This window comes from Rhipicephalus sanguineus, chromosome 10 (assembly GCF_013339695.2).
Source record: "Rhipicephalus sanguineus isolate Rsan-2018 chromosome 10, BIME_Rsan_1.4, whole genome shotgun sequence".
In the NCBI taxonomy this organism is placed as follows: Eukaryota; Metazoa; Arthropoda; class Arachnida; order Ixodida; family Ixodidae; genus Rhipicephalus; species Rhipicephalus sanguineus.
The window spans coordinates 9,443,372-9,458,187 of NC_051185.1; the positions used below are offsets into that span (position 1 = coordinate 9,443,372).

Consider the following 14,816-nt stretch of genomic DNA (forward strand, 5'->3'; position numbering starts at 1 on the left):
GTTTCAATGAGTATGACATTGGAAAATGAGACGTGGTTCACATTTTGTGTACTCTAGTGAATAGCAGGAAAAAAGATGTCATTTTTCTCATTTCGCAACCGCTGAGCCCCGATGACCTAATATGATGTCATGTCTGTAAATCCATTAATACTTGCACCACTGGCTCAATTTTTCGTTTGTGGTCTTCTGAGGTCACAACTATTAGGAAAACACGCACAAAAAAGTTGCCCGATCAAAATAAAAAATCCAGGGCTGAAAGGGATAAGTAATGCATATCAGTCAAAGGGCCTTAATAATAAAATAACCAAGACTCAGTACCAAAATAACGCTTACGGAAATGTCAGAATGGACTAGCGCTTAGCTCAACAAGAGTACACATTAACATTTAGTAGTACATCACAACTCATACGGTTCCCACAGCAAGTAATTATTGCCATTTGGAAACCAGTGTCCGATGTGCTCACTTTCTGATACTGCATCGGACGCCCGTCCATCTGTTTTGGATGGGCCCTGCGACAAAGAAAATCTGTTAACGTGTACTTTAGGAGTGCCAGCTTCATGAATGACAAGCCTAATGAAACGGAGCTAGTGAGTACACTTATCAGGAGAGTTGCTTGTTGGGCAAGTTGGTACATACTTAGTTAACTACAAAAGAAGCCACAAAACGTCGAAAATCGGAAAACAGCAGAGCGGCACAAAACAGAGACAGAGCGCAGAGACGTGTTTTCTGCCGCTCTGCTGTTTTCCGATTTTCGACGTTTTGTGGCTTCTTTTGTAGTTAACTGAGTACACTTATAAGTTGTTTTTTGTACTATCTGCACGATACAAGGCTACACGCTTATATTTAGTATAATTGAGACGTTGTGACGCGTGGCCACCCCAGAGGGACGCACAGGTAATTATGAGGTCCGTTCGCCCCTCAGAACCTAATTAGCAATTTGACACACGCGAACAAATGCAGTCTCAAGCAGGACCTGACAAGAACAAAGCCCACTCACGGCGCACAAACGCTGCCATAGTGAACAGGAACAATGACGACACGTCTACGGCCGCTCTCCTTGAACAAATTCTGGGCTCCGAAGATTGAATTTCAAGCGCTTTTCGAAGGAAGACCCACATGCCAGCCCATACAAGGCAGCCCATACAAAAATCCTCAATAACATCCCGCAAGGAGAAGCAAAAACACGCTTAACCTCATATTTGTATGCATGGGCGTGCCCAGGCTTCTGCATTAGGGTAGGGGGGGGGGGGGGGGGCGTGAATTTCACCACAGCGCCCACCCCCCCTTCTTCTTACCAACCTCCTCGCACTGAGGCCCTTACGATCAGAACGCAGTGCAAAGAGCAGATACTAGGAGGGGAGGGAGGCGGCAGCACCCCCCCCCCCGCCCCCCCTGCACACTTCTTCGTTTGCATGCACAATGAACACACTTCTGTTTCGATAAGTTGACAATTTTGAGGAAGAGACACTTACGCCGGAACAAAGGAAACAGCCTCAACAGTTCATTTCCTTTTTTCTAAGTGTTTACATCGAACAAGTTCTGCCAAGACACCCTTAAAAGAACAAAAAAGCTAAAATAAATATCATGGAGAAATTGTGAATGGCTGAATGGCGTCGATGTAGGCGCGCGATCGATAATTTCCGAATGCTTGTGTCGCCGGTGTTTGGCACCATTCGCTTGAAAAGGCATTTGCAGAATCATACGGCTCGGCCCGGCATTATAATTTTTTACGGTCGAGGGCGCCACTCAGTCACTCAGAAAAAAAGCAAGCAGATGTTGAACAACATGCAGGCCTGGAGGTCAAGGACGCAATTTCATTTCTTTTGCCGGTTGTAAAAATGAAATGTAATTTAACAAGGATTTATCAAAGGTTGTGCGATGGGGCGAGTTATTACACGAGTGAGGTTATTATGCCTTCAAACGCGGTATGACAGTGACTGTGCATATTTTATACCCGTATCGCTATAAAGACAAGCTAAAATAACAACAAGCACTGAAAAATCTGCATTTTGTGTTCTCTTTCGGGTCGCTGCGTGAATGGAATTCGTGAATATGTGATAACTTTTATGGCTGGACTGACTTACACGGACTCTCCTTATTTGCTCTTTTATGTAATTTTTTCCTTCGATGCAGCGATTTTCACGAATTCTGTTATCTGCGAAAAGGAGTAGCCGACGCTATATGAAAGCGCTAACGTCTAAACAACATATAATAAAAGATAAAGCCTTGCGTTATCCGTTTGACGATGCTTCGCGATTCCTCTCCGTTCATTCATTCATTCATACATTCATTCATTCATTCTGTTCATTCAACCGGGTTATTTCGCTCCCATTCGCTCCTCTGATATTACTTCTTCTCGCGTTCGCAGCTGCTGCGATGGCTCCGTCGCAATCACGGCGTTACTTTACGGCCCTGTTGTGCTCTGGCGCGAGCAGCTCTCCTGCTCGCCGTGCGGGTAGTTTCGTCGAGTTTGCGCCCCTTTAAAAGCACGTCGCTTCGCCGTTTGTTGTGCCGATCGCTTCTGGCAATCTCTGCCTCGGGTCCTCGTAAACAAGCGGCCTGCTTAACGCTACGCGTTGTGTATCATTTTGGGTAGGAAGCCTTTTTTTACGTTCTAGAAACATCCACACACATTCACACACAGGCAAACGCAAGCGCCTGTGCTCCTTTTCACGGATGGATGTATGTTCACGGGTTTATATGCCTAGAAACGCTTCGCTACCTGGAAGTGAGCGGCGCGTTTTCGGTAAACATCGTTATGCGGGTTCTCGCTCCGTTATCTAGAACATTATTTAACTTCAGGTTGTTCTTTCGGTTCTGTTATTACCACCAACCAAACGAGTTTTCGTCAATTCCCTCGCTTCACTGCAGGCTGTCGTGCTTCCTGAGGTCAGTCTTTCTTCTTTTTTCTTTTTCGTGTGGACGGTCCTTACACATTGTACTACAGAAGCGTCGAAATGCGGGCTAGTTGTTATAGGCACATTTTAAGTTCATACGTTCAGATAAGAATTGCATCTTTATAAACTCACCTAACATCTTCCTCTTGTAAGGACTACGTATTGAATTTTTGTGTTGTTTCCGAAGGGACTTGATATTACTTTTATTTTTGTAGGAAATAACAAAAATACATAGCAGAAAAGGGTGAAAAAAGATAGAAGAAGCAAGCCACGAAACAGAGCTGAGTTTCTTTCTGGCCCCCGATCCTGAGACTCTGAAGCTATTTCACGCTATGTGGAGCTGAAGTGAACAAGGACAACGGCAGGAAGCTATTCCCGCAAACCTGAGAAAAAAAAAAAGAAAAGGAAATGCTATGATTCAAGCCAGGGTAGCCAGAATAGGAGTCCATACCACTAAAGCGACACGGCGTGAAATGACCTACATACCACGCTGCCCCCGTCACGAGCTCTTTCTCTGTTCGCAATCGATCTGGCAATTTTTCCGATTTTCGGAACTCACCAACGCCTATTTGTAGCGGAGTGATCGGCCACTGTCGGTCATGTGCTGTAAAAATACACGCTGCATATTATCCAAGACAATCGGGAACAGCCTGGTCGACAATGCGAAAACTACCATGAACTTGAAATCCATGTAGAAAATGCGCGCACAGTCACCGCCGTCGCTTTGTTGACCAAACTCACGCCTTAGACGACGGATATCTCTGAGCCCTCGTCACAGATCTTAAAAGGAACACTGAAATGATAAACTATTTACCTAATGTTAGTAAATTACTCTTTAACCAATCGAAAATCGCCGCGAGAAGATGCTTGGTAAGCGAGAAAATGAGCAAAAAGAAAATGAGGTGGCGACGCCATCTCTTAATTCCCGCACCAAAGGCCGTGACCTCATAGTTTTTGGCGGTGATTACCATGTTTTACTTAGCTCCTAATTGGTAAAAATGAAGTACACTGACCTCTTAAGAAGCCATAGACTAAACATACCAAGTTCAAGGAAATTTAGTTGAGCCAATGATGCCAAAAGACGACAAATACCCTTTGAAATCCGTGACGGCACGCGCACAGGTTGCGGCGCGAAACTTAAAAATTGAGAGTTGGACTTCGATTTTCACCTCTGTTAATAAAACTTATGATGGCGAAAAATTAACGACGTTAAAGTTCTCAGAGTACAGTTTATCGATCTAAACCGATTCGTTGTTTCACTTTAGAGAGAGAGAAATGTTTTAATGAAAAGCCGGAGATGTTTACCTGGCTATTCGCCTGACATGCTACTCCATGTGCTGGGGGATGATTATGATATATACACTGATAACCACACACACATACATAGACTACACTTTAGTGTCTCTTTAAAGGATGTGCTTTTGTGTGGTACAAAAGCCGGTTTCAAGTTTGGGAGCCGGGAAAACGTCACGGCCTCCGTGTTCTAGAGACCCCCTAAAGTGACGGCAAAATTCTCGTCCGTCAATGCATCGTGTACAGCCTTTGACGAAAAGCTCTGGAGACCCGCGCCACTGGCTTGCGCTGGCGGACTGATTCGTGCAATGCGTTGTTCGGCACTGAGCGCTGCCCGAATCACGCGACCGGCCGTGCGAACGAAAAGTGTGATGGAATGGCGTGACCGCGGGCGTTGGCTGCCGGCGAGCCGGAAGCGGTCGTGCTGTGTGCCGGCAGCCCGATAGCCTTGGGAGGAGAGAAGCCGACGCCTACGTGTTATACGCGCCTCTTGTGCGTAGAGTGTGCGTTGTGCTCGCGGGAGCAAACACACGTGCACGAATGCACGCCTCTAAAGTATGAAGGCAAAGGAAGAATCTCGAGCCCGAATGGCCTCGAAAACGCTATGCCGTTAGACGATCGCGCGTAAGCGACGTTCACGTTCCGTGCACGCGGCCGCGGGAACGAAATGCCTCCATTTTATCGAGAGGCTTGCAACTGTAAAGTAATTGTTGACCCGAAGGTCACGGGTTCAAATCCCGGCGGCGGCGACCGCATTTCGACGGAGTTAAAATGCTAGGGGCCTGTGTGCTTAGATTTAGGTGCACGTTAAAGAACCCCAGGTGATCGAAATTTCTGGAGCCCTACGACGTCCCCCATAATGATGTCGTCTTTGTTGGACGTGAAGCAAATTACAAATATTATTATATTAATTGTAAAGTACTATCGTTGGTTGTCAATACTTAACGCACAATTGGCCGGACTGCCCATCACAGGTTCGGCCGAGAGTCGCTCATGTGTTCTGGGTCTGTGAGGCTCATTGAACCGCCCAGATGCCCCAGTTGATGTCAGTGGAGCCACCACCTCCGAACTAAAAGCACCTGGTTAGACCCGCCGGTTCTAGCCGGATCTAATCGGATCAAATAAGTTTAAGCTCGTTGATGACGTATCAATCAATCAATCAATCAATCAATCAATCAATCAATCAATCAATCAATCAATCAATCAATCAATCAATCAATCAATCAATCAATCAATCAATCAATCAATCAATCAATCAATAAGTCATGGGAGGTGCAGATTAATTTTTACATCTTAGGGGTCTCTTAGTAGAATGCGTTGCTGGGCGAGTTGGTGCATTGTCTGAAAATAAAAGCAGAGCGCAAAAAAGACTGGACACAAGAGACAAGAAGACGGGACGGGCGCTCACTACCAACTGATTTTATTACGAAAGAATTGGCGGAAAGATATACAGAGCGTACGTCACAAGCGCGCCTGCGCACACATCGCAAAGCTAATCATAAGAAAATCTACTGCATATTGCGGCAAAGCAATTGAAATTCCCGCTCCCACAAACACACTGACGTCTGGCTGACGCAATCTGCGCCCTTCATTTTCATGTAGAACGCCTCCAACAGTTCGCGAGCAACCTCGCGAACACACCCCGGTAACCAGGCCGCGCACTGCGCTGCGTGCAAATGTAAGCCATCTTTTTCGGGCACAGAAGTGTTGAAGCGAGCAGCCGATCAAACAGAAAGAGAAATAATAGAGGCCTATTTCATTCACACAGGTGAGGGTTGCGTTAGCGCACCTTCTATCGTCCTATCTGAAAAAGAAATAGATTTCTTGGAAACAGGCATGTCAACTTAGATATGATGCCGTGCATGTGGTTGACGTGGACGGTGACGCTTTCACATTGCACAACGTGTGCTTTTTCGTTTGGCTTACTTTCTTTTATTTTTTCCTGTGTCATATATGAGGAAGTATGTGGCACGAAAATAAACAGTTGTTAGTACGCAATCACCCTGTGTGTGCCTTTTTCCGTTTCAAAATCGTCCACTTCATGGCAGCACGAACAAGCCAGATTACCTTTTAATACATTTTAAGGAGAAAGCCTTAGGTGCCTCATAAAACGCGAAAGTTGACCGGCATCCCGCGTCGGCGTACTCCATCGGCAGCGTCAACACGAGTTATGCAGAAAATCATCACCACGTGATGACGTCACCATATGGCGTCATCGAGACTTCAGAGACCCCCAAAAACTTGTGACGTCGCAGTGACGTCACACGGTGACGCCATCACATGGCATTCTTGCTTGGTCAAAGGTGGGCCGATCACGGAGGCAGTGCAAAACCAGCCGAGATGCCTCCGATCCTGGCGGCAGTTCAAAGCCGCGTTAGTTGCAGAAAGCTTTCATATGGCAGCGGCGCAGGATCAACACACCGACTCAGAAGAAAAGGAAGATGGCTTCCGCCTTCGAGTTGTGCATAAGGGACGCTGTGGGCTTTGGTTTTGGACTTTTGTAACGAAGTTTTGATTGCGGCTTTTACATGGGTGCTGCCATTGCACGGGTATATACGGTAACTAGTGCATGGCGCATTCTTGCAGTACAGGGACAGCTCTGTCTCCTCTCTCATTCACTGGAGAACATCTCACTGCACGCGCTGCCTGAAACAAAAAACAAAAACAAAAAAGGCGAAGAGAAAAAAAAAGCAAAAAAAAAAAGACAACACTAACAAATTAGTTTTTGCTCCGGCGTTGCATCGTCCAGAGCAGCGCTAAAACACTGCGATTAGGAAATGCGTGTTCTGTTTGAACGTGTAAACGGGCCACTTCCGGACAGCGCGTATCCATTAAGCGAGATTAAATCGAAGCGTGCAGCGATGTTGTGCACGAACCCTAGAGGCTGGTGGCAATTTTCGCCATCGCCTGAAGCGGCAACTCGGTCGCGGAAGTGCGATTGTTGTTGCTTCTTTCGTAAGCTTAACGGTTCAAGCGACTGGCGCGAATATGTGTTGCTGTCCGTGGCCGTGTGGCCCCTGGGCATCTGTCGGTGTGTACATGGTTCGGGCGGTGTCATTGTTGCCTGAAAATGCAGCGCTTTAACGACTACTGCAGTTGGTGTTTGCGAGACGAGGAAGTCAGGAAGTTGGTTTGGCACTCGGAATTAGCGGTGCGTCCTCGCACCGTGACAGGAAAATGCGCGCATATTTCGCACTCGATATTTTTGTTTTTTACTCGGAATGTAGAAAAATGGGAGGGCAGTGGACTTTATGGCCGCTATGCTGGAATCCCTAGAACATTACACAGGAGTGATAAATAATGGAGAAACGTAGTGAAGAACAAAAAATTCTAGCACGGGCTTCGGGTATAAAAGAAGAAAAAAAGAAATCATACACAAACACAGAAATGTCCGTGTAGGGAGGGTCATTAGCTGCAAGAGCATGGTCAAGTTCTCGCGATAACAGCGTTGACTTTAACAATTAATTAGGCAGCGGTTTCTGGCGCTTTATGACAATAGTACACGCACACACGCACACACACACGAACACGCGCACACGCACGCACGCACATACGCACACACACACACACACACACACGCACACACACACGCACACACACGCACACACACACACACACACACACACACACACACACACACACACACACACACACACACACACACACACACACACACACACATTGTGAGCTTATGACTTGTGTTATAGTGTATAATGTGTACGACTATATGTTTTATTTTGTTCTTTGCTGCTTTCAATGCTGCTTATTATTTTTCCGAATAATATGTAGGTCCGTGTAATAGCCGCCCCATCCCTCCTCAATTCCATGTTTTCTTTCATTTATTCGTACATAAAATAAACAAGAGCAATAACCACAACAACACGTAGCAATACTTAAATATTTATTGAGTGTCTGTAACTATAGCTAACAGGCTTATCAATAAGATCATGACGTGTGCTTCATAGAAAAACCGGGCGTACCAGTGACTTGCTTCGTGCACGGTAATATGCAATCGTATCATAATACTTAAAATATTAATGCTGAATGAATGCTGCAAATTTATGTTAATAAGCCTACTTTGGCAATAACGAAACAACAGACGATCCTTACTATAGTTAGTAAGAGCCTGGAAATTTTATGAAAAGCCTTCATTGCCTTCATCGGCAGGCAGCACGTAGGATCTTATGAAGCGTTTTTTCAAGGTATGATCACCGTCAACATGGACGACGAAGCAACGACTGAAAACCCAATATATCTTCTCAGTTGTTTCTAAGTGTGCCGAATAAAGCACAATGAAGACTAAAATATCACTCCATGTAAATCTTGCGGCGGTAGTGGTTAGTGGCGTCAATTATTATATTTCCTGGCGAAACGAATCGGTAAGTCGACAGGCCGTCCCAACGGCTTAACGATTTTCTTTTATCAGCTACTCTTTATTCGGCACCTGGCCAGTAAGTAGCCTTCACTTTTTACGTTAGACGGGCGCTTTAGGTCAACATTGAGGTTGTGGTCAGACAGTGTTATTAAACTTTTTACTATTGGTTATCACTTTATTACTAGTTGGCTTTTCTCTCGAAGTGTTGACGGAACTGTCGTTTGTACGGCGCTCCCAAAACCTGGACACCATTGTGTGGGCTCCCTGAAGGAGCTTAGTTCCATATTGATCTTCCTTTTACAAACAGCAGCCTCCGTTTTTCATTGGTCGCGCTTTTCTCGCGCCGCGCAGTGTTTGTCCTGGTGCCTCTACCTTGTGGGCTAGAGGCTTCATGAAATTTTGATGTGACCCATCGGTTCTTGAACCCGATAAAATATTTCGCGCATATCTTGCGTTGCTCTTCAACGAAATGTGCCGTCAATACTATTTGATCGATAGAAGTGCTTGATCAGTACATTTTGGGATTTCATGATAGCCGCATTTGAAGCGGCTATACCTTCATTTTTTTGCCATTTTTCAAAGTAGAAGGTTAAAAAAAAGTTCTTTACTACACTCCGTTCTGCGTGGTTGGATGATAATGGAATCACATACGGCTGGAGTTAAGGGGCACAGGAGGAGAAGGCGATAGCGTACGCTGCTTTCGTGCGGTTGTCATGTTTGTGCCTTTCTTGCACGCCACGTAGGGTGATCCCGCTTTAGTTTGGTTTGGTTAGCGGCTTTGCCCAGACGTTAGTTCTCTACGTGGCAGCATTTAGACCGACAAAAAGTAATCTAACGACCAAGGGGCACAGAAAGAAGGGATCAGAAATAGAAACAGGAAGGGAAATCAGACATAAACAAAAAAAAGTACGCAAGAACTCTCGAAAGAAAGGCCCGTCTACTGGAAAGTTCCATTCAATTTTCAGCGCCCTTCTTATCAGGGAACCCAACGAGTGGCTGGTCGTGTAGCGATAGCAGCCTACCCTTTCGAACATCGTCCAATTTCATGATCGAAAAGAACGGGAAAGGATCGTTTATAAATACATGGGGACACGTAGATGTTACTGTAACTTGTTTATTTTTGGCTGTAGGGTAATTTCGGTCGCTTTATTAATAATGGCATCTTCCTTGTGTTGTCAACACTCCCTGGCAGCAAGAAAACGTAAGTAAATGTCTGAAACTGCAGCATAGGAGAAAGAGAGAGAGAAAGAGATAGGCAGAGAGAAAGAGAGAGACAGAGAAAGAGACACAGAATGAAAGAGAGAGAGAGAAAGAGGGAGACAGAGAAAAAGAGAGAGACAGAAAGAGACAGACAGAGGAAGAGAGAAAGACAGAGAAGGAAAGAGAGGCAGAGAGAGAGAGACAGAGAAAGAAAGGGAGACAGAGAGAAAGAGGGAGAGAGAGAAACAGACAGAGAAAGAAAGACAGAGAAGGAAAGAGAGAGACAGAAAGAGGGAGACAGAGAAAGAGATACAGAGCAAGAGGGAGACAGAGAGAAAGAGAGAGAGAAAGATAGAGACACAGAGAGAAAGAGAAATAGAGAGAGAGCAAAAGGGAGACAGAGGGAAAGAGAGACAGACAGAAAGAGACAGACAGAGAAGGAAAGAGAGAGACAGAGAGAGAGACAGAGAAGGAAAGAGAGACAGAGAAAGAAAGAGACAGAGAAAAAGAGAGACAGAGAAAGAGAGAGACAGAAATAGGGAGACAGAGAGAAAGTAAGAGAGAAAGAGGGGGCGGAGAGAGAGAGAGACAGATATAGAAAGAGAGAGAGGGAGACAGACAGAAAGAGGGAGGCAGAGAGAAAAATAGAGAGACACACACACAAGAAAGAAAGAGAGAGACAGAGAAAGAAAGAGACACAGAGAGAAAGAGGGAGACAGAGAGAAAGAGAGAGTGAGACAGCAGGAGCACAGTTGCTTTCCTGATTATGGTTGTCATGCCGCTTGTGCACACGTGATGTTCTTTTTCCTCTATTCTTGCTTACATAGACAAACAGAGGCTCGTTTGCCACTTCTTTTGCCGATGCGTCGTTTCTGAACAATTGGCATATACGTGGTGCTATGAAGGTACAGGTCACGTTCAGGTTCAACACAACGCTTGGGAAACGTTCTTTTACGTTATATGCGAAAACATGGGACGGTAGGCTGGGTTAGATACGGTTATCCCAGCATAACGAAATTGATATAGAATGAGCGAAGAGACAAAAAGAAAAAAAAATAACAGGCGCCACGTACACATACGATCGCCAGCGCATGCTAATAATATTTCTGTTGGCGGTGGAGGCCGAAACCCTCGAGGCGGGCACGCAGATTACCGCGGACAGAGCCTGCACAAATATTTTTCATGCACTTGGAGAGAAGATGATCCAAGGGATATGTTCGTTAAAGCGGATGCTAGGACGAGTTGGTTCATACTAAGCCAAGACAAACAGCTCAAAAGGAAGGAACACAAGGAAGCCTCTGCACGTCTTGCCTTCCTCGTGTCCATTCCTTTTGCACTGTTTTTCTTTCCTTAACATGTTATAATAATAAATATATATAGTTCGGGTTTTACGTCCCAAAACCAATATATGAATATGAGAGACGCCGTAGTGGAGGGCTCCGGAAATTTCGACCACCTGGAGTTCTTCAACGTGCACCTAAATCTAAGCACACGGGACTCTAGCATTTAACCTCCATCGAAATGCGGCTGCCGTGACTGAGACTCGATCCCGCGACCTTCGGGTCAGCAGTCAAGCACCATAACTACTAGACCACCGCGGCGGGTGCTTAACATGTTTGTTATCATCAAAATATGATGAAGAGGAACAGCTATGTGCGTTGCGGACAGTTAATTCGAATTGTGTTCCCTGAAAATAGCGAAGAACGCTCATTGCACGTGTCTGGTTGTCGGGGCGTGGCCACGGTCCAATAACTTTGTTCGTCGGTCGAGTAATGTTCAACCAATCATGGTGTTCTTTGTACTGCGGGCACTCAGTAATAACATCCGTCACCAATGCTTTGGTATTATCACAGTTATTGCAATGGGGATTGGAGTGGAAAGGGGGGGGGGGGGGAGATCGTGTACGCTACGTCAAAGCGCACACAGTTCATGCGGTAACTGTTCCCCTTTTCTCGCACGAAGAACCATTTCCGCAGAATGATTATTATTATTATTAATATTATTAATGTTATTATCATTAATATTATTATTATTATTATTATTCCCGTTTTTCGAATGGCGCGCACTTACATTGGAAGATACTCTACGAAGACGAAGTTTTACTATGCGTAAGGTAGGCTTTCGAAATTAAAAAGGAAAGTGATAACTGAAGCACAGCGTTTCCCGAGTTCTCAAAGTGATGAGTTTGGCAGTAGTTATTGGTGACAGCTCGAATATCAGTGGCAAAAAAAAAAGAAGAAAAAAAAAGAAACCGCTCAACAGTATCTTATCGCTTATTCTTCGTTCTTACCCGGTAATAGTGAACTCCCGTAGCGTACATAATGTTAAAAAAAATCGAAGATTGTTGATCGAAAATGAAAAGTGCACTGACGAACTTCGCGGCACCGTAGGGAAGACCTCAATTGGTTTGTAACAAAACTTTGTGATACTATGCTTCATGAAGTAACCAATCACGAGGAAAAGAAAGCCGTTAACTGTTGCTCATTAAAAGCAGTTGGGTCGTTCAAATGTGTGAGGTCCTTTCGATCGGCGTATTCTTTCCTTACTACCCAGCTTTAATGACCAACCGATACCCGTAATAAGTGGACTTAGCGCCGTTTGCAGCGCTGACTAAGCGCGAAATAGAATAACAGTGCGAAAGAGAGAGAGAAGGAAGGCAAGAAAGGCAGGGAGGTCAGCCAGACTAAGTGCGAAAACGAATCGTTATTGACTCGGGTCCTAGTTTTCTTCCGCATTCTTTTTTTTGTCTTTGCTTATTGTGTCTCTAAGCATGACTTCCTGACCGCGGTTTTAGGCATCGAGATTTCACCAGAGGCCAAATTACCCGGGGCTAATAGCTACGCTTATGCTCTTCAACGAAACTCCCATTCGCTGTCGCGTCCGTTCGCGTCGCTGTGGCAGCATCGAACGAGCCCAAAAAGCGTGGTGCAAAAGTCACGGCAGCGGTCGCGCTTGGATGGACGACGTGGCAGAATTCCGCTAATGATGAAACGGCAGCGGTGCCGAGCGGCAATCCATCAAACCGCGGCGTGAGTGTGTAGGACGCGGAACTCATGACGACGAGTTTCTCGGTGTCAATTAGTGATGACAGGCTCGTGTCATCGGCAGAAAGATCGAATGGGTAGAGAGACTGGTCACGTGGTTCGTGTCACACATCGAGGCACTCGGATGCTGGATCACTTCGCAAAAACAAAAAAGATCGAAGCCAGCTCCACCCCAAGTGAAAGCTGTACGAACTGCGGAGAATCGATTCGCTTGCGTTTCCTTTGCGTTTATCTTGTGTTTATCTGCTCCTTTGTCTTCTTTTCGTGTGATTATGTGATATTTTATATTATTTTCTGTTATTTTCTTGTGATTACCCGATTTGTTTCGCAATTATCTGTTTTCTGTTCTATGATACCCTTTCTACTGATTTTCTACTGTTTGCTGCTCCGAGCGCGGTGCGTCTGTTTATCTCCTCCAGGCCTCCTCTCTACTCTAACCTTTCCTATACTTTTGTCCCCATTCCCCACAAGTGTCGCAGTTGTGGTGTCCTCGCCTGAGAGACAGTTACTGCGTCACTTACCCCCACTCTTCAGCTATTTTCCAAACTCAAGAATCTCTCTCAACTCCCAGCGCTGGCGGTTTGCCTCGGCTTTTCTCTTCCGTAGAATTTTGTCTAACTGCCAGCGCTAGCGTTTCGCTGTCGCTTCGCTGGCTCGGACAGACCAATTAGCCCTTCGGCGACGCTGGCGTTCGCGGGCAAGCAAGCGCTGGCGTTCCAAGCGTGCAGCCTTCTCGGCTTATGTATATCAAACGTGGCGCCTGCGTGGCGCCAGTACGAGGCACGAGACTGCGTGACAACATCGCGAGACATGAGGCGGTCCCTTAAACTGCTCCGTAGTTAAAATAAAACAGAACGGCACAGAGAAGACGTGAGGACGACAGTTTCGCGAAAGCTACAGAGGTGCAAAAGTAGAAAAAAGGCAGAAATTATGCTGATAAATAAGAAAGGTCGTGAATGCACAAACAAAGAATGTAATGGCGGGGGGGGGAAGTGTCGTATAGCACGCAAGAAGCAGCTGTTACGAGAGGACCACGAACGCGCGAGCACGAACTCCGAGAAACTTTTGTCTCCGGCGAAAAAGAGACTGAGTAAAGAGTGGACTGATGGTGGCACATCCATTACTGCGTGATAAGTGGATTGCGTTGCCTTGGCGACATCAATGGCGTCGCCTGCATGCCACTTCGTCGAGGGGAACTCAATTGGGTGTGCCCAAGAGCCAATCTTCCACGCTACCACGGTAGTCTGTCTTTCACCATTTTCTGGATTCTTCATTCACTCGCTCCACTCATTAGATATATACGTGTGTGTTAATAAACTGTCGCTTCTTAAAACAAGATGTTCGTTTTATTCGAACACGAAGTTCTGCTCCTTGTAGAATGTTAGGTTCGCTGTTTCAGTTCTTTTACGTTTTGGTTTTTCACATAATCCGGACTCTTGCGAGCTTCGCAGTTTTTGCCTTATAGGGACCGGCATTGGAATCTCAGTGGATCCATGTCTTATGCTGCCTCGGTTTGCTAATATTTTTGATCACCTCGTCCTTGTAAAGATGACTGAGTGACGAATGACAATCGAAAATTGACACCGCCTTGACGACAGGCAGCTGTCGAAAGACAGTCACCTAAACTGTTGCTTCAGCGGAAGTCTCTCAGGGCTTTGTTGCATTTTTCTTTTTTTTTTTGCGGAGTAGTCACCTATCGAACATACTATAGTGCTCCCGTTCGTCATGTCCCCCCCTCCCCAACCACTTTTTTAATTGTGTGTATGTTTGAGAGAGTTGAAACTTGGGCAAGTTGGTATGGATTCATTACAAAGTGCTAACAGTGCATACAACAATAGGAAACGGGGCAGAACAATCAGCGCTCTCTGCCTGTGTTCCGTCCGGTTTCTTGTAGGCGTTCGCACGGTAGGGGGGAAGAGAGGGCGTCCTCCCTCCCCCTAATCACCCAAGATGGGGGGGGGGAGGGGCAGGTCGGCCCCTTTCTTTTACTAAGTCGGACCTGTCCC

The 14,816-nt window shown here is 45.8% G+C and overlaps 1 protein-coding gene across 2 annotated transcripts in view; it reads left to right on the forward strand.

The window, feature by feature from the left end:
- LOC119406988 (CUB and sushi domain-containing protein 3) overlaps positions 1-14,816 on the forward strand; it is a 230,183-nt gene that overhangs the window by 50,676 nt on the left and 164,691 nt on the right. The window lies entirely within an intron of this gene.